This window comes from Urocitellus parryii, chromosome 12 (genome assembly GCF_045843805.1).
Source record: "Urocitellus parryii isolate mUroPar1 chromosome 12, mUroPar1.hap1, whole genome shotgun sequence".
In the NCBI taxonomy this organism is placed as follows: domain Eukaryota; kingdom Metazoa; phylum Chordata; class Mammalia; order Rodentia; family Sciuridae; genus Urocitellus; species Urocitellus parryii.
In genome coordinates this window covers 56,988,285-57,006,492 of record NC_135542.1, presented here as the reverse complement: position 1 = coordinate 57,006,492, position 18,208 = coordinate 56,988,285, and the positions used below count along the sequence as shown (strand labels likewise).

Below are 18,208 nucleotides of genomic sequence, written 5' to 3'. Positions count from 1 at the left end.
GACCCTAGACAAGATTCCTGAACTTTTCAAGCCACAGTTTCCTCATTCATAACAAGAATTATGCTTCATCATGGAAGTGAAAGGGCAGACTGGGCACAGAACTCCTAATCAGTAAATACAGCTACACTGTTGGGGAAAGGAGATCATGGAAAAGCATGTAGAGGCAGGGTTGTGGAATGCTCCCTGCCCAGGACTGGGCCATGGCATCACTAGCCCCCGTGCTGTGGGATACAACCTGAGTGGTCACCATCTTGGTGGAATGAAATAAAATAGTCTAGGCAACCGTGGTCTTGGACTGAGCACCTTCTCAGGACATAACAGACCAAACCAATAGAGTTTCATCATAGTAACTGAGCTTTGGCTGGTTGCAGAAAGCCTTGTAGCCACTAAACTAACTGAGCTGTAAACAACTACCTAGGCAAGGTGTAAGTAACTGGCTATCTCAGGAGGCTGCCCTCAGCTGAGTTGTCTTCTATGCAATGCCTCTGTTTTCCTATAAATGCTGTCTTTTGGGTTGGAGATCTCAAGTCTGGTTCTGGGAGCTGCTCAATTTGCAAGTTGTGTTTTGCCCAACTTTTTTTGTTTGCTTTAACTTCTTTCATCAATGTTTTGTGATTTTTATTGTAGAGGTCTTTCATTTCCTTGGTTAATTTTATCCCTAGGCATTTTACTTTTTGATAGCTATTGTAAATGAGATTGCTTTCACACTTTCTTTCTCAGCAATTCATTGTTGTTGTATACAAAAGCTATTGATTTTGTATGTTGGTTTTTGTATGCTGTTGCCTTATTGAATTCATTTACCAGTGCTAACAGTCTTTTGGTGGAGTCTAAAGGTTATTCTATATTTATAGAATCATATCATCTGCAAACAGGGATAATTTTACTTCCTCCCTATTTATTATGACTTTTATTTCTTTCTCTTGCCCAATTGTTCTGGCTAAAACTTCTATATTGAATAAAGTGCACTGAGAGTGGGTACCTTTGTCTTGTTCTTGAAATGCTTTCAACTTTTTTCCATTCAGTATGATTTTGACTTTGTGTTTCTTATATATAGCCTCTGTTATGCGGAGGCTTGATCCCTCTATACCTAATTTGTTCTGGGCTTTTATCATGAGGAGTTGTTGAAGTTTATCAAATGCTTTTTCTGCATCAACTGATATGATCACATGATTTTTATCTTTTATCCTATTGATGGGATACATTATAGTCATCCATTTGCATATGTTGCTAGTATTCTGTTGAGAAAATTTGAATCTATGTTCATCAGGGATGTTTGTCATGGCTTTATTTATTTTTTGTTGTTGTTGTATCATTATCTGGTCTCATTAGCAGGATACTGCTCGCCTCATAGAATGACTTTGAAAGGGTTCCCTCCCTCTCAATTCTGTAGCATAGTTTGAGTTTGAGAGTTGGTATTAATTTTTCTTTAAAAACTTGATAAATTCAGCAGTGAAGCCTGCAAGTCCTGGGTTTTTCTTTGCTGGGAAACTATTACTAATCCAATCTCATCACTTGTTATTGGTCTATTCAGGTTTTTTTATGGTTTAATTTTGTCAGTTCATATGTGCCCCAAAATTTGTCCATTTATTCTAGGGTTTTCAATTTGCTATCATATAGTTTTGCCTAATAATCCCTAATGATCCTTTGTGTTTCTGTGGTATCGGTTATAACATCTCCTTTCTCTATCTCTAAATTTATTTTGTTTTTCTCTCTCTTATTCTAACAAAAGGTTTGTTTTATTTATCTTTTCAAAGAACACATTCTTTTATTTTTGCATTCAAAAATTTTATTTTTTATAATTTATTATTTAACTGATACTTAAAACATAAAAATTACACACATTATTGGGGTACTGTGCAATTTTTTGATACACGTATATACACTGTATGATGTTTAAATGATGTTAAAACTATCTTCTCAAACATTTGTCTTTTCTTTATGGTGAACACTTCAAAATTCTTCTGGAGTTTGGAAATGTACAGTTCATTATTGTCCTCTAGAACTCCTCCCTCTTGTCTACCTGTAACTTAGGACCCATTAGTCAACCTTTCCCCATCCCTCATCCCACTCTACACTCTCAGCCTCTGGAAACCACCATTCTACTCTCAACTTCTATGAGATCAACTTTTTTCGTTTCCATGCGAGTGAGATGATGTGGTACTTGTCTTTCTGTGACTGGCTATTTCACCTAACAAAATGATCTACAGATCTATCCATGTTGCCACAAATGACAGGATTTCATTCTTCTTTATAGTTGAGGTGTGTGTGCCTTTGTGTATGTGTACTACTTTTTTTTTTTTTAATCTGATCATCTGCAGATGGACACTTGGGATGTTTCCATTTCTTGGCTATTGCGAATAGTGCTGCAATGAACGTGGCCGTCCAGATGTGTCTTGGACATTCTGATTTCATTTCCTTTGGGTCTATATCCAGGGGTGGGCTTCCTGGATCTTATGGTAGATCTATTTTTAGTTTCTTAAGATACCTCTATACTGTTCCATAATGGCTGTACTATTTTACATTCCTACAACTATGCGTAAGGGTTCCCTTATTTCCATGTCCTTGCCAGCCATTGTTTTCTTTAGTCTTTGTGGTAATATACTGAGGTAGGTGATACCTTGTTGTGGTTTTGATTTGCATTTCCCTAATGATTAATGTTGAGCATTTTTTCACATACCATTCATTCATTTGTCTTCTTTTGAGACATGTCTATTTAGATTTAGTTTCCATTTTAAAATCAGGTATTTGGTGCTTCCTATTAAATTTTTGGAATCCCTTGTATTTTATATATCAACTCCTTGTCAGATAGATAGATAGAAAATATCTTCTCCCTTTCCATAGGTAGCTTTTGCACTCTGTTTCTTATTTCCTTGGCTGAGCAGAAGCTTTTTAGTTTAAGTAATCCCATTTGTCTATTTTTGCCTTTGTCTCCACTGGTTTTGGAGTCCTATCCAGGAAATCATTGCCTAAACCATATCTGGTTTTATTCTGGTAGTTTCAGAGCTCCAGGTCTTATATGTCAGGCTTTGATCCACTTTTAGTTGACTTTTATAGAGGATGAGAGACAGGGACAAAGTTCCAGTCTTCGGCATGTGGGTCTACAGTTTTCTCAGTACCATTTATTGAAGAAGCTATCTTTTCTCCAAAGTAGGGTGTCTTTGTTGAGAATGAGTTTGCTATAAATGAAGGGGTTTATTTTGTGACCTCTGTTCTGTTCTGTGAAATTGTTTCCATTTCTTTTTTATGCAAATACTGTGCTGTTTTAGTTACTATGGCTATGTAATATGTCTTGATATCAAGAATTATGATGCTAGGATGGTGGAAGAAGAGGGTCTTCATTATACAAAATACATGTATGAAGATGTGAATTTGGTGTCAACATACCTTTCATACAAATAGAGATGTGATAAATGGTGGTATAAAGATGTATTTAAAATTGTATGCAAAAATTGAGAGCTCATGTATAATGGCATAATTTAGCATGAACATACTTTATATACAGAATTACAAAAGATTGTGTTGTGAATGGATAATCATGAATGTAATGCACTCCACTATTGTCATGTATGTAAGAAATTATTTTTTTTGTTTTTAAATACATGTGTAATTTTATTATAAAACCATTCTTTCGGCATTAGTTGGTTATAGTGAAAGCAAAATACTGTGAGTGTAGCATAGCAGCTCTAATGTAACAGCTGTATTCCCCTGCTTACTGAACCAAAATTTAAGTTACCTCAAATCCATTACATACAAGTTATCTGCAGTCTTTACTGATACAAATCCTTTAGGGAAGAGTTGATGCTAAGGGATTAGAGTAAATGTTGGTAAGACTACAAAAGTGGTAGTTCCTTTTCTCCCCCCTCCCCTCCAATTACTTTACTTTAAAAAGAATCAAATTTCTTAGAGCTAATCTGAATGGCAGCAGCACCCAAAGAACATCACACTTAGTTCTTGTTAAAAAGCAATACCTGTGCAATGCATATTTAGGCCATAGGTAAGGGAATGATCGATCTAGTTTCAAATTCCTCATTAGAATCCCTTAAAAAAATAAAAGCATTCCATCAAGTTCTTCTGGATGATGTTATTGCTGTACATTTGTTGGGAGGTCACTTTCTCTGCTGTGTTTGCTTTGAAGGGATCTTCCAATATATCTCCAATATTCTTTTCTTATAGTGTCCTTTTCTTTAGCTAGGATTTCACATAACTCTAATGCTTTATTAAGAATGTCTTCTTTGTTGTCACATTGGTTTTCTAGCATATCTTCATAGATATCCACAAGAAAGGCAATTAGGTAGGGGGAACTGTGACTTGGTTGTAAATCAAGTAATTGACTTAACAGGTTAGGATATTTGGAAAGACCATGATCCTGCAAAATCCCTTTCAAATAGTTCCATGCACTTTTATTATGTGGTACAAGTTTGATCATTTCCAGAGTGTATTGGACTTCTCTTTCCAATACAGCACGAACGCTGTAGCCAGTGGTATTAGAAATGACAAAGTATCTTTGGTTCCAGACAGAGTTATTTCTCACATCTTCTTTTAGAAGTTGGTCTAGGTACTGCAGCTCATTATCCCAAAGTTTAAATTCCTGAATGACCCATTGTCGATGCTGACAGGCATGATAATTTTTTGCATCCTGGTTAAGAATATCAGCAATAAATTCAAGCTCCTGAGATGGATCTTTTAGCCATTCTACTAATACTCGCCTATGGTACCAAACTTGATAGTTTTGGGGCTGCTCCTCAATTACTGCAGTGATGTAGTTCATTTCCTCACGTAGATCCTTTTGAAGTGACTTTAAGAGAACTCTCCGAAAATGCCACACAGTATCATTGGCGGCATTTAACTCAATAGCATCCTGGGTAAGCTTAAAAGCTCGTTCACTTCTTTCATCACGCTGTAGAACAGCTCGGAAATAATCATAAACATCTCTAAATTTTTCACTATAGATGATCTGGACCACTGGATTTGGGCCATCATTCTGTGGTACTGGATCTATATCAGCCCATTCTGCTCTGTCCCTGTACAGGACATAGGTGGGCGAGTCCAGGCTCAGAAACCCGTCGTCCATAGGGGACGCCACTGCTCCTCCGGCCTCGGCCGCCATCCCTTCTTCCTGCTGCTGCTGGGATGGTGGTGGGTGCGGCTGCGGCGGGGGCTGCTCCGGCTGACCCGGCTCACCACCCCGTGTAGTCTCTCCGACCCCCTCGGCGGCTGCCATCTCTCCTCAGCCTGCTGCGGAGGTGGTCAAGAAATTAATTTTTAAAAGGAAAAAAAAAAAGAATTATGATGCCTCTAGATTTGATCCTTTTGCTCAAGATTGCTTTGGCTATTCAGAGTTCTTGTGCTTGCATATGAGTATTAGGACTGTTTTTTCTAGTTCTATGAAGAATGTCATTAGTAATGATAGGATTGCATTGAATCTATATACTGTGCTTGGTATGTAGTCTGGCCATTTTAATACTATCAGTTCTGCCTATTCATGAAAATGAGAGGTTTTTCCATCTTCTTGTGTCTTCTTCAATTTCCTTCTTCAGTATTCTCTAGTTTTCCATTAGAGATATCTTTTGCCTCCTTGGTTAGATTTGTTCATAGGTGTGTGTGTGTGTGTGTGTGTGTGTGTGTGTGTGTGTGTGAGTGTGTGTGTGTGTGTGTGAGTGTGTGTGTGTGTGTGAGTGTGTGTGTGTGTGTGAGTGTGTGTGTGTTTGAGGCTCTATGAATGGAATCATTTTCCTTATCTCTTTCACAGCAGATTCATTATTGGTATATAGGAAAGACATTGATTTTTGTATGTTGATTTTTTAACCTGCTACTTTGCTGAATATTTGAGCTCTAGAAGTCATTTGGTGGAGTTTTTTGGGTCTTCTAGATACAGGATTATGTAGTCAACAAACAGATAATTTGGCTTCTTCTTTTCCTATTTATATCCCTTTAATTTCCTTCTCTTGCCTGATTTCTCAGGCTAGAGTTTCAAGAATTATACTGAATAGGAGTGGTCAGAGGGAACATCTTGTTCTGGATTTCAAAGGAAATGCTTTCAGTTTTTCCCTTCACAATGATGTTGGCTTTGGGTTTTTTCCACATATAGCATTTATACTGTTGAGGTAAGTTTCTTCTGTCTATAGTTTCTTCAGACTTTTTTCAATTTTGTCAAAGGCTTTCTCTGCATTTCTTGAGATGATGATGTGATTTTTGTCCTTAATTTTATTTACGTATGATAAATTTACATATGTCCTTAATTTTATCACATAAGATAAATCACATTTATCAATCTGGGTGTATTAAACCATCCTTGCAACCTTGACATAATACCAATTCGGTCATGATGTACAATCATCTTAATAGGTTGTTGAATAGGATATGCTAATATTTTATTATGAATTTTACATCAAAGTTCATCAGGGATATTGGTCTGTAGTTTTCTTTCCTTAAGGTGTCCTTATCTAGTTTTCATCTGAGGGTGATACTGACTTCATAGAATAAATTTTGAAGCATTCCATCCCAAACTATATCGTGGAATAATTTGAGGAGCATTGGCATTAGTTCTTTAAAGGTCTGGTAGAATTCCGCTGAGAATCCATCTGGTCCTGAGCTATTCTTTGTTAGAAAGCCTGTTATTATTGCTGTGTCCATTGCTGGTTATTAGGTTTTCTATTTCCTCTTAATTCAATTTTGGCAGGTCATATGTGTATATCCATTTCTTTTAGGTTTTCCAATTTGTTGGAGTGTAAGTTTTCAGAACAGTTCTGAATCATCCTCTGGATTCTATGATGTCTGTGGTATATTCTTTTTCATCTCTAATTTTCATTTTGTCCTTTTTCTTTTGCTTAGTTTTGTGAAGGGTCTTTCAATCTTGTTTATTTTTTCACAGAACCAATTCTTTGTTTAACTGGTCCTTTGTATTGTTCATTCTCTATTTAACTGATTTATCTCTGATCTTAATTATTTACTTCCTTCTACTAGTTTTGGAATTGGTTTGTTCTTATTTTTCAAGAAACTTGAGATGTGTCATTAGTCATTAGGTTATTTATTTAGAATCTTTTAAATTTTCTTATGCAGATACTCATAGCTGTAAACTTTCCTCTTAGAAACACCTTCATGGTATCCCAGAGGTTCTGACATGCCGGGTTTCTGTTCTTGTGACTAAAAGGCTCAGGGGTCACTCCAGATAAACTGGGCTAACTGGGCTGCATGAAATAACTACACAAGAGACACAATACCTTTTTGTTTGGGGTCGCTGTGACGGCTCCTCTGACCTTAAGGGTCCGCAGAAAGAGAGGGAGTAAGAGCACATGCTGACTCCTTTTATTGAGGAGAAGCTCATTCAAATGAGGCAAGGGGTCAGGTTTCAGGGGGCTGAGTCTATCTTCATGATGTCCACTGTCAGCAGGTTGACTGACACCTGGGTAGGACACACCCAAGAGCGTAGTAAGAGAAGGGGACACACACAAGGCACTTCCATGGAAGATTCTATCCTAAACAGGGCAAGGGGTTATATTATAAAGGAACAGGTGAGCATAGCTTCACCCATGGGGCTGTAGCAAGACACACCCATGTCCGAGACACCGACCCTCAAACCCAAGAAGAGTGGGGAAAGCTCTTCCACATTTCTGTGACTGAGTGCCTCAGCACCCAGCCAGGGAGTAACCCAGTCACATGTAAGATTGGTCTCCCACACTGACATTTTATATCACTATTCTCATTTGATTTTAATATATATATACATTTTGTATTTTATTTAAAGACAGGGTCTCACTGAGTTGCTTAGCACCTTGTTTTTGCTGAGGCTGGCTTTGAACTCATGATCCTCCTGCCTTAGCCTCCTGAGCTGCTGGGATTACAGGCATGTGCCACTGTGCCCAGCTTGATTCTAAGGATTTTTACATTTTTCCCTGATTTCTTCTATTTACCCATTCATCATTCAAAATTATATTGTTAAAATTCCATGTGTTTATTATATTTCCTGTAGAATATTTTTATATGTGTGTGTGATTTCTGATTTTATTCTATTATGATCAGATAAGATATAAGGAATTGGTTGGTTTTTTTTTTTTTTTTTGGTTTTGTTTTGTTTTTATATGAGTTGCTTTGTGGCCTGATATGTCTATTTTGGAGAAGGCTCCATAAGCAGCTAAAAAGAAAGTGAATTTGGCTATTGTTGAACAAAACAGTATATAAATATGTGTTAAGTCCATTTGATTTATAATATTTTTTATGTCTGAAGAGTCTTTACCTAGTTTATATCTAGATGACATATTTGTTGGTAAGAGAGGTACGTCAAAATCACCCAGTATTATTGTACTGGGGTCTATATCTATATGGGGTTTTAATTCAAGTGGTACCTGTTTTTTGTAATTAGGGATACCAATATTTGAGGATAAATATTTACTGTCATTGTATCTTCTTGGTGCATTGTTTCCTTTACCAATATAAAGTAACCTTTGTTTCTTCTGATTAATTTTTGTTTGATGTTTGCTTTGTCAGATAGGAAAATAGCTACTTCTACTTGTTTTCAGGCTCCAATTGCATATCTTATCAATTTCCATCCCTTCACTTTCAGCCTGTGGCCATCTTTTCCTGAAACACATAGTTGGGTCTTGTTTTTTAATCCACTTTGCCAGTCGATGTCTTTTAATTGGAGAGTTGAAACCATTTGCAGTTAATGTTATTATAGAGAGAAATTCAGTAATTCTGGCATGTTGACTTATTTCTCGTGTTTAAGCATATTTCTCATTTGCTTAACTACTCTTCAAATGATTTGACTATTTGTGAGTTCTGGGGTTTATTTTTATTTTTCTGTGTATAATATTTCCTTAAGTATTTTCTGTAGTCCTATTCTCTTAGCTTCTGCTTACCTTGGAAGGTTTTTATTTCCTCCTTGATTTTGATTATTAGTTTTGCTGTATATAGCAATCTTGGTTGATATGTTGTTGTTGTTGTTGTTGTTGTTTTTCTGGTCTTAGAACACATCATTCTAAGCCCTCCCAAATTTTAGAGTTTGTGCTGAGAAATCAAAAATAATTCTGATTGGCAGGACTCTAAATGTGACCTGACATTTTTCTCTTTAGGGCTTTTAAATTTCTATCTTTATTCTATATGTTAGGCATTTTAATTATGATATACCATGGAGAGATTTTTTTTTATTTTTGTCTACCTGGGATTCTGTGGTTTGGATCCACCATATTTGGATGTCTATTTTATTCTCAAGGTTTGGAAATTTTTCTCTTAGTATTTTCCTGAAGAGGTTATACATACCATTAGTCTGCATCTCACAACCCTCTTTGATTCCAGAGATTCTTAAATGATTAGTCTTTAAATGTTATCCCAGAGTTCTTGCATATTCTGGTCATGGTTTCTTATTTTCTTTCCTTTAATACCATCTGAATATTCAAGTCTGGCCACTTTGTCTTCCAGCTCTAAGATTCTGTTTTCAGTATAATCTATTCTATTAGAGAGACCTTCGAATGAACATTTTATTTTATTTGTTATGTCTTTCATGGTCAAGATTTCTGCTTGGTTCTTTTTCAATAGTTCTATCCCATTGAATTTCTAATTCACATCCTGTACTAACTTCCTTAATTTATTCAGTTGTTTTTCCATGCTCTCTTGAAATTCTCTGATGGTTTTTTAATAGTCATCCTTTTGAATTTTTTATCTGCTATTTCCTTCACTTCAGTACCTTTGGAATCACTTGCTAGTGAATTATGAATTTTAGGAGGTATCATGTTACCTTGTATTTTTCATATTTCTTACATTCCTATGTTTAGTTTTATGCATGTGTTGGGATAGATTGCTCTTCCACTCTTATATGAGAGACTTCTCTTGCCAAAATGTTCTCACACGATCTAGATTGAGACCTCTTGTGTGAGGGTATCCAGAGCCTTTGTGTTAATTCTATTTTTTTTTTTGCTTAAAATTGCATGTCAATTAGTAGGATCTGTGACACACACATACCCCCACCCCCATTGTTCCAACTTGGAGCCTGGTTGATAGATTGGGGGTTTTGTTGCTTCTATTCTTTGTATTAAAATATTACTGAAGTTTGAGTCTAGTTAAGTGGTATATGGAACAAGTTGCACTGTCTCTTGGCTGGGTTTAGCTAGGCATCAGAGTCTCTACCCATGGATTCCCAGCACCTTTCTGAGAAGCAGGACTCCCACTGCTTAAATTCAAAGCCACAGAGCACCTGAAATGCAGTCTTTCTGTATTCTACTGTCTTGAATCTCAGAATTAGATTTCTTTGTTGTTGTTCAGTAGCAAATCTCAATTTTTAAAAAATTGTGTTTATATTTACTCCTCAGGAACAGTCAAACGGAAGATGAACAAGGTTAAGAATGAAAGAGGAGAAGAGGTCAACTTCCCATATCTTCCCAGTACTTTATTCATTTTAATTTCTTTAGGTTCTTTTGCTAGAGACTTGTTCTTTCAGGGTCATCGTATTACCTTGTGTTTTCATATTCCTGTGCTTCTACAGTGAGATTTGCACATCTGGTGGATAAGGTATATCTACCACTTCTGCGGGGTGTCCTTAGTAAAAAGCTTTCTCCTTAAGATATGTTCTTTTGTTATGAAAAAGAGTGTCAGTTTGTCATGCAATGTTGACTTTATTTCCAGCTGGGTCTTGTAGTGTAGTTTCCGTATAACTACTTTGGACATGATTAGTGAATTTAGGTATTGTGTGTAGCACAGTGGAGTCAGAGAGGCCCACTGTCTCTGGGGGCCATGCAAGAAAAGGGACACTAGCAATTCTGGCAGGGGTAGTACAGCAATGGGGGTGGAGAGCTCACTCTGTGTCTACTGCCACAACAAGGATGATAGTGGTGGCCCCTATCAGGTGATGGGATTTCCTTAAGCAATATTGATTCTAGCTCTGCTACTACAAGGGGCCTCTGGCATTGGCAGCCCCAACAGTGGTGGGGGCCTGATGCACCTGACCACTGTTCAGTCAGTGGTATGGGACAAGATGCTACAAGGGGGAAAACAGTGGTAGGAACCATATCTACCCTTTTCTAGCATTTACACTTAGTGGTGGGGCAGTAGTGGGACCCATATAGGTGGAATGACAGTAGGAATCATGGTGTCAGTGGCAGTGTACATCTAAAACAGAAAAAGTTCCTTATACCCTCTTTGGCTATGGGCAACTGGAGGTAGAACAATGGTTAGAGCTAGGGCTTATCCCCACTATTCCGTTAGCTGTAGCATGTGCCTAAGGACAAGTTGACAGATGGAGTCACAGAGTTGCTCAAGGTCCCTGTTTTTGTCACTTATCATTGCTGTAATCAAAATACTTGATAAGAACAACTTGGAGGAAGAAAAGTCTCTTTGGGGCTTACAGTTTCAGAGGTCTCAATCTATGGGTGGCTGATTCCATTGCTCTGGGTACAGGATGAGGCAGCACATCATGGTGGATGGGTCCAGTGAACAAATGCTGCTCAGCTCATGGTGTGCCCAGGAAGCAGAGAAAGAGAGGGGTAGGAGCTCACAGGGAAGATGCACCTTTCCGGGGCACACCTCCAGTGACCCACCTCCTCCAGGTATGCCTCACCTGCCCACAGTTACTACCCTACCAAACCATTCAAACAAGGATGAACTGATTAGGTTATTCCCCCCATAATCTAACCATTTTACCTCCAAACATTCTTATAAACACAGGAGCTTTGGGGGTATCTTATATCCCTAACAGCCCCTCAGCTCAGCTTGAGGGCAGGGCAGCAGAGTGACCAGTAGTCCCTCCCTGCCCAGTCTGTAACAGGCACTTGAGCATGGCACAGGGGCCAAAAGATAGGCACTGAAAACCATGTGAGTGTCTTCCTTAAATCCTGGCACTGGTGGAGTCCTTACTTGACTAGACACATACATATTCTTAGAGAGCAAGTGACCACATGTCCTGGTTCTCAATGGTGATGCTCTCTGTTCCTCTTCATATTGCTATACCTGTCTCCTACAGTGCAGGGCTTAGGTTACAATAACTTTGCTTGGCCTCAGTGGGTTCACAAAACAGCTACCCCCACACCAGTGTTGTGGAATGTCTGTGGAATCCCAAAGATGGGAGCATGCAAGGATTTCTGACCCTTAGAGAAATCCAAACTCAGACAATAGCACACTTCTCAAGATGGCCCCTGGCTACAGCATCCTAGGTGTTCACTGAGAAATGATCTGAGATCCTTTTCCAAAGCAAAGCTATTGTACAGATGTCAGGTTACTTTTGTTTGTTTTGTTTTGAAGTAAGTATATTCAACGCTTACAGCAAACAGTTTGATGACCTAAGGCAGAACATACACACATCTGCTTCATAAAAGTATATCCAAAACCAGGACACAAAGACCAGGATGGGGACAGGGATGGGATGCTTGGTTCCATGCAGAATTTTGTCTTGACTCCATCAAAACGAATCCAGCTGGCACATGTGGCCTGGTGTCTGTACCTGGGCAAGGTCACCACCTCTCTGAGCCTGTTTCCTCCTCTATCACATGGGGATATCAGCCTGTGGCTTCCAGCTGTTGTGAGGGACACCTGGTTTCTGGTGCCTGGTTCAAGCACGTCTCCTAACAGTGACGGCCACTGCCGGGACAGATTCCTGTGTTTCCTCTGGTGCAGACACTGGAACCAGTCCCCTGCTCGAGAAGCAGACACCTAACTTTCTGTCTCTCACTCCATAACTAGAAGTGACAGCGCAAGTGAGCGCCACGCCCCCTCACTCCTGCAGGTCCAAGGCCTCCGGGGTTTGCACACTGATCACTTAGGCTCAAACATTAGGCAAGGATTCTGCAGCTCAGACTCTGCCCAGGGCTGTGCTCTGCCAGGCGGGGTCCCTGCTGAGGGCTGCCCACGGTGGGTGGGAGGAGTGCCCCTGGATGTCAGGATGCAGGGCAGGAGGCAGAGTCCCCGGCAGCTGGGCACTGCTGCTCTCCTGCCTGAGGACCTTAGGGGGCTCCCGCTGCCCCAGGGTAAAGCTGTCTCTCAGTGTGGCCACTACTGACCTACTGGGACTTGGTGTAGAAGTCACCTGAGAAGCCCTCCCTGACCTTCCTCTGGGATCTACAGCCACTGACGCATCCCCCTCCTCTCGGCACCCTCATCACCTGGTCCTTGACCAGCCCCTCGGGCTAGGCTGGGCACCGTGAGGGCAGGGGCCACTCTGTTGTGCCCATCACCAGTTTTCTAGCCACCGGCTCAGGGCTGGCGGACAGGAGGCCCCTGCAGGATGCCCAGCAAGCCCAGGGTGACTACAGTGGCTCGAATGATGACCCCTCCAGAGATATGGACCTTTACCAAAATCATCTTATTTGGGAGAATAAAAGGGTCTCCTTTGATGAGATTAAGTCAAGGCCCTCAGTCACAGTGCCTCCTTGTGTGAGGCAGGTCCTTAGGAGGGGCAAGTGAGGGAGGTGGAGGGACGCCATGGGGACCACAGAAGACAGAGCCAGGGGCGGGAGCAGTGTGCACACAGGCTGAGGGACACCCGGGGCGGAGGAGGCAGCTCACCTCCGACTGTCACCTGGGGGAGGACCCCTACCCTGTGAATGCCCCCTGATGTTGGGCTCTGCACAGGTGGGAAGAGGCAGGGTGGGTCCTCCCTCGAGCCTGCTGACCACCTGACTCCACACTTCTGGCCTCCTGACCTGGAAAGAATCTCTGTTGTTTGAAGCCACTGGGGTGGTGTCATTTGTTCCCGTGTCACAGAAGACGAACACACACACCTAGTGCAGGCCCTTCTGATCATCCAAGGACAGCAAAGGCTGTGCAGGGGACACCCCTAGGCTGCACTGGCCGCTGTGGCGGAGCCGGCAGCGCAGGTGAACTTGGGCCTTGCTCCCCAGCCCTCGGGGGACCCCTGGTTCCCTGTGTTCGCAGGATCCACACACACCCTGGGGTTCGCCATGGACCAGCTCTGGCTCTGGGGGAGTCAGAGGATTGGGAACTGCTGACCGCATTGGACTCCTAGAACCTGTTTCTGTGGCTAAATCCTGAAGTCCACTCAAGAGGTGGAAATCAAGGTCAGATTGACCTTGAAAGTGCCCAGAAGACCACAGGCAGTGGCGGGGCGGCCTCAATGCTGCTCTCCTGGTCTGCAGCCCCAGGAGCTCTGACAGGGGACCCACCGCCTCCAGGTCACGTCTCCACTTCCCACCATCTCCTGCAGCTGGGCTTGGCCATGTGACCATGTCCTGGCCACAAGGCAGTGGGCAGGAGCCATGTGAGGATGTCCCTGCCCTGTCCTGAAAGGCATGGCTCATGTCCCTCCCCCTGGTGCTGGCTGGCGGGCAGCCTCTGGGTCTTGTAGGGAGATCAACTTTTGTGTCCCTTGACACAGCCCCGTCAGAGCAGGCACGCTCCCTTCCCGAGTGTCCCCTGGGGGAGAACCCCCAACCCTGTGCACCCCCGCTGAGTCTGCACAGCAGCTGAGGGCTCCCTGGGGGCCACCACCCAGGGTCCCCAGCTCTGAACAAGCCACTGTTGTCAGAGACCCGCCTTCTGCCTGCACTTTTCCAGGACCTTGGCCTCGGATGCCGCTCATTTCCTGGAGCCTCAGTTTCCTCACCTGTGCAAGGGGAGAGTCAGCCGGGTCTCACGACCTTGCCAAGACTTAACCGAGGGAGGGACTGACGGAGGGAGGGACTGCCATGAGGCGGCTTTGTGTGGCGGGTGCGGGGCGCCACGTGGGACCCCTAGGCCCGACAGTTCCCAGGATGCAGGGGCAGCCGCTGCCTGAAAATCTGCGCAGGAGGAGGAAGATCTGCTGCTGGAGCAAGCCCAGGGCTGGGGCGGGGCGGCCCCACCGGATGGTTTTCATGAAAGCTGCAATGAGGGGAAGTGGAGTTCATTAAGGGAACAGGAAGGACGAGGCCCTGGCTGCTGGCGAGGCCATAATGAGACTCAGTCTCTTCTGTTGGGCTGCAGATCCAGAAGACCCTGGCCTGGGGCTCGAGCTGGAACGTTCCAGCCTCCCGGGGGGGGGGGGCAGGGGACGAGGAGAGTCTGCCTGGTGATGGGGCACAGCCTCGGTGCAAGGGCGTGGGTGACAGCAGCCCGCGCGGCAGGCACCTCCCCAGGCCCTCGGTGTCCCACCCACTCAATGCCCCAACCCCAGTGCACCACGAGGGACAGCCACGACAGGATGAGCCAGCCGTGGATCTGCATTTGCGGCCATCGGGAAAAACGAGCTCCTAAATGACTTTCTGTTTTGAAAAAGGGCCCGCAGTCCCTCCGAGGGCTTGGAGGCCGGGTGCAGCTCAGAGGCAGGGTGCTCTGCACGCACGAGGCCCCAGCCTCCCTCCCCAGCGCGGTAGAAAACACCAGCAAACCAACCATGAAGACCTTGAAACCCAGCTGGTGGGGCGGCCCTGCCTACAGGGCCGAGTCCCCCACTTCGCCTTAGTTCTTCAAGCAGAGGGACAGCTTCCCGTTGTGCCCTCGGTTCAGGCCCCACACCTGACTCTCACCTGCCCAGGGCTCCCCACCAGATGGCCCTGGTCGCCTCCAACCTCCAGCCCAGAGCTGGCCTCCGGTGTCGCCTGCTGCTGCTCCCCAGCGCTCTCTGGGTCGGGGTGTTGGGGTACCTGCCCCGGCCCTGCTCCTCCGGCCCAGCCTTCAGCCCACATCAGGTTACTTTTGTCAATGGGCTTCAAGCCTGTGAGGACTGTGAAATTTATCGGTATCTAGGATTGCCAGAATCCACACTGATAGTTTGATGGGACTCTTCCACCTTACCCTTGCAAAGGGTAGTAGACTCACTTTGTCAGGGTGGCAGATGCTGGGTTGTGTTGTTTCTCTTTCTATGTTGTCATACTAGGTCTCTGATCCTTACAAGGCTCCAATCCCTGTCTTGCTGATTTTCAGTGTTCTTCCATGGTCAATTCCCTCAACATGCAGCTATATACTGGTTACTATGGTTCTTCTTTGTGGAAGAGGAGGTGAATGCTGGGTACCTCCATTCTACCACCTTGGAGATCCCAATGAGGCATGGTTAGTGTGATGTATTCTGCTCTTGTACATCTTGTCTCCACAAGGTAGTGCATGAAACATTGACTTAGAGGTTAATTTCTTGTACTGTTGACTCAAATGAAATGTTCATGAACTTCATATCTTATGCATATGAGATTTTCTACCATTATGCATTTCTGCTGATATGGTAACATGATTTACAAAAATTAAAGTACATTTTGGAATCAGAAGTTAGTCTCTCTGTCCGTGAAAACACTAAAACTAAATTAGAACATCCTATGTCATACCAACATTTTTAGAGAAATACAATGAAGAACTTTGACATAGTTAAGAGTTTGGTTTGCTGGATTTGTATTTAGTGCTCATCTCTACCACCCTGGCAGATTTCAAGAATATGACTTTAAATCACAGGTTTGAATCTGATGTCCATATTTGGTTTTTTTGAGAAAAGTTTGGTTTTATGACAAAGTATAAAATGTTACTGATTATCAGTCTTTTAAGGTACAGAGACCAGTCTCACGTACAAACCTAATAAATGACTAAAATTTATTTTACTATGTGCCTGTCTGTTGGTGGCCAACAAATTGGGGGTTGTTGCCACAGAATCTCAAACTTTGAATGAGGACAGCTGGATATTTAAAGTAAAATTTCAGTAATTTCTGAAAGGAGCTAGAAGAACCTTATATATTACAAAATTAACATTTTTTCTAGGGCTATGAAACAACTTATACAACAAACTGCTAAAAAGCCAATTTAAAGCTATTTATTTTTATTACATGGACTGGTATCTCCTGCATGATGTCAGTAACCTATAATAATAAACATTCCGTGTGAAAATGCTAACAGAATTTGATGCACTTCATCCCAAATCCCTCAATTTCCTAAAAATACAACTGAAATGCTGTCAGACCATCATATTAGAATGTAGGTGATCTGGGTGTCTCTTCTTGGGATGGAAACAGGTTACATATTTCTTCTAAATAAATATCAGCTGAAAAATGTTGAGATAGGTAAGATAATAATCTTCTAGGAACTTCTGTACTGTATTAGCTGTGAGTTGGTGTAGATTTAGTGGCTTCAAACAACACACACACACACACACACACACACACACACACTTATCACAGTTCCATAGGTTAGAAGTTGACACAAGTCTCACTGGACTTAAAGGTTTCAAGGTGTTGACCAAGCTCATTCCTTTCTGGAGGCTTTAGGGAAAGGTTCTTCTTTTTCCAGTTGCCCCCGTTCTTTGGCTAGTGCCGCCTTTCTGCTTCCTCCATCTTCAAAGCTTGCAATGGCAGGTTGAGTCTTTTCCATGTTGCATCTGACATCTTTCCTATTCACAACTTTCTCTGATTCTCTTCTGCCGCCTTCTATTTTTAAGGTCCTCTTTTTTTGTAAAGACCTTTGTGATCACTTTGAGCTCATCCATATAACCCAGGATAATCTCCTTATTTTAAGGCTAGCTGATTAGCAATCTTATCTGAAACCTTACTTCTCCTTTGCTCAACAGGTTCCTAGGATTAGGACACAGACATCTGAGGTGCCATTATTCTGCTTACTATAGATAGAAAAAAAGCAAAGCCCTAAGGGAAATGTTTAATTGGAGGATTTTTCTGCACAATGTGTGCCTGTACCTAGTTTTTTTGTTTGTTTTGTTTTAAACACAGATGCTATAATTAAATGAAAATGGATTCTGAATTTCAGTTTAAGTTAGGAAAAAATTGCATTACTCTTGATGTGGATTAAGTAAGCAAGGAAAGGAACTTTGAAAGTTGTTGTTCATTAGTCTTGTGATACATGTCTGACTTAGTTTGCTAGAGCTGCTGTAACAAAGCACCACAGACTGGATGGTTTAAACAAATTTATTTTCTCACAATTTTGGACTCTAAAAGGTCAAGATCAAGATTTTAGCAAAGCTGATTTCCTTCTTGTTTTTTTCCCTGAGGCCTCTCCTTTGTTTGTAAGTGGTCATCTTCTCCCTGTATCTTCACAAGTCCTCTCCTCTGTGTGTGTCTGTGTCTATAGCAGCTCTTCGTAAGCATACCAGCCATATTGGATATGGCTCACCCCATTGACTTTATTTAACATTAATGATCCTATCTCCAGCACATTCTCAAGTATTGAGGGTTAGAACTTCAACAAATGAATTTTAGAGGTGGGGGAAACAATGCAGCCCATAACAACATCTAACTAATGATTAACTCGTGATTAACTTGAAAAAAATCTATATTAATAGAAGATCATTGTTTTTGTTTTTTGT

At 42.0% G+C, this 18,208-nt stretch overlaps 1 pseudogene; it reads right to left on the bottom strand.

The window, feature by feature from the left end:
- Positions 1-3,859: 3,859 nt before the first annotated feature.
- Positions 3,860-5,221, bottom strand: LOC144249788 (protein farnesyltransferase/geranylgeranyltransferase type-1 subunit alpha pseudogene; annotated as a pseudogene).
- Positions 5,222-18,208: the final 12,987 nt, after the last annotated feature.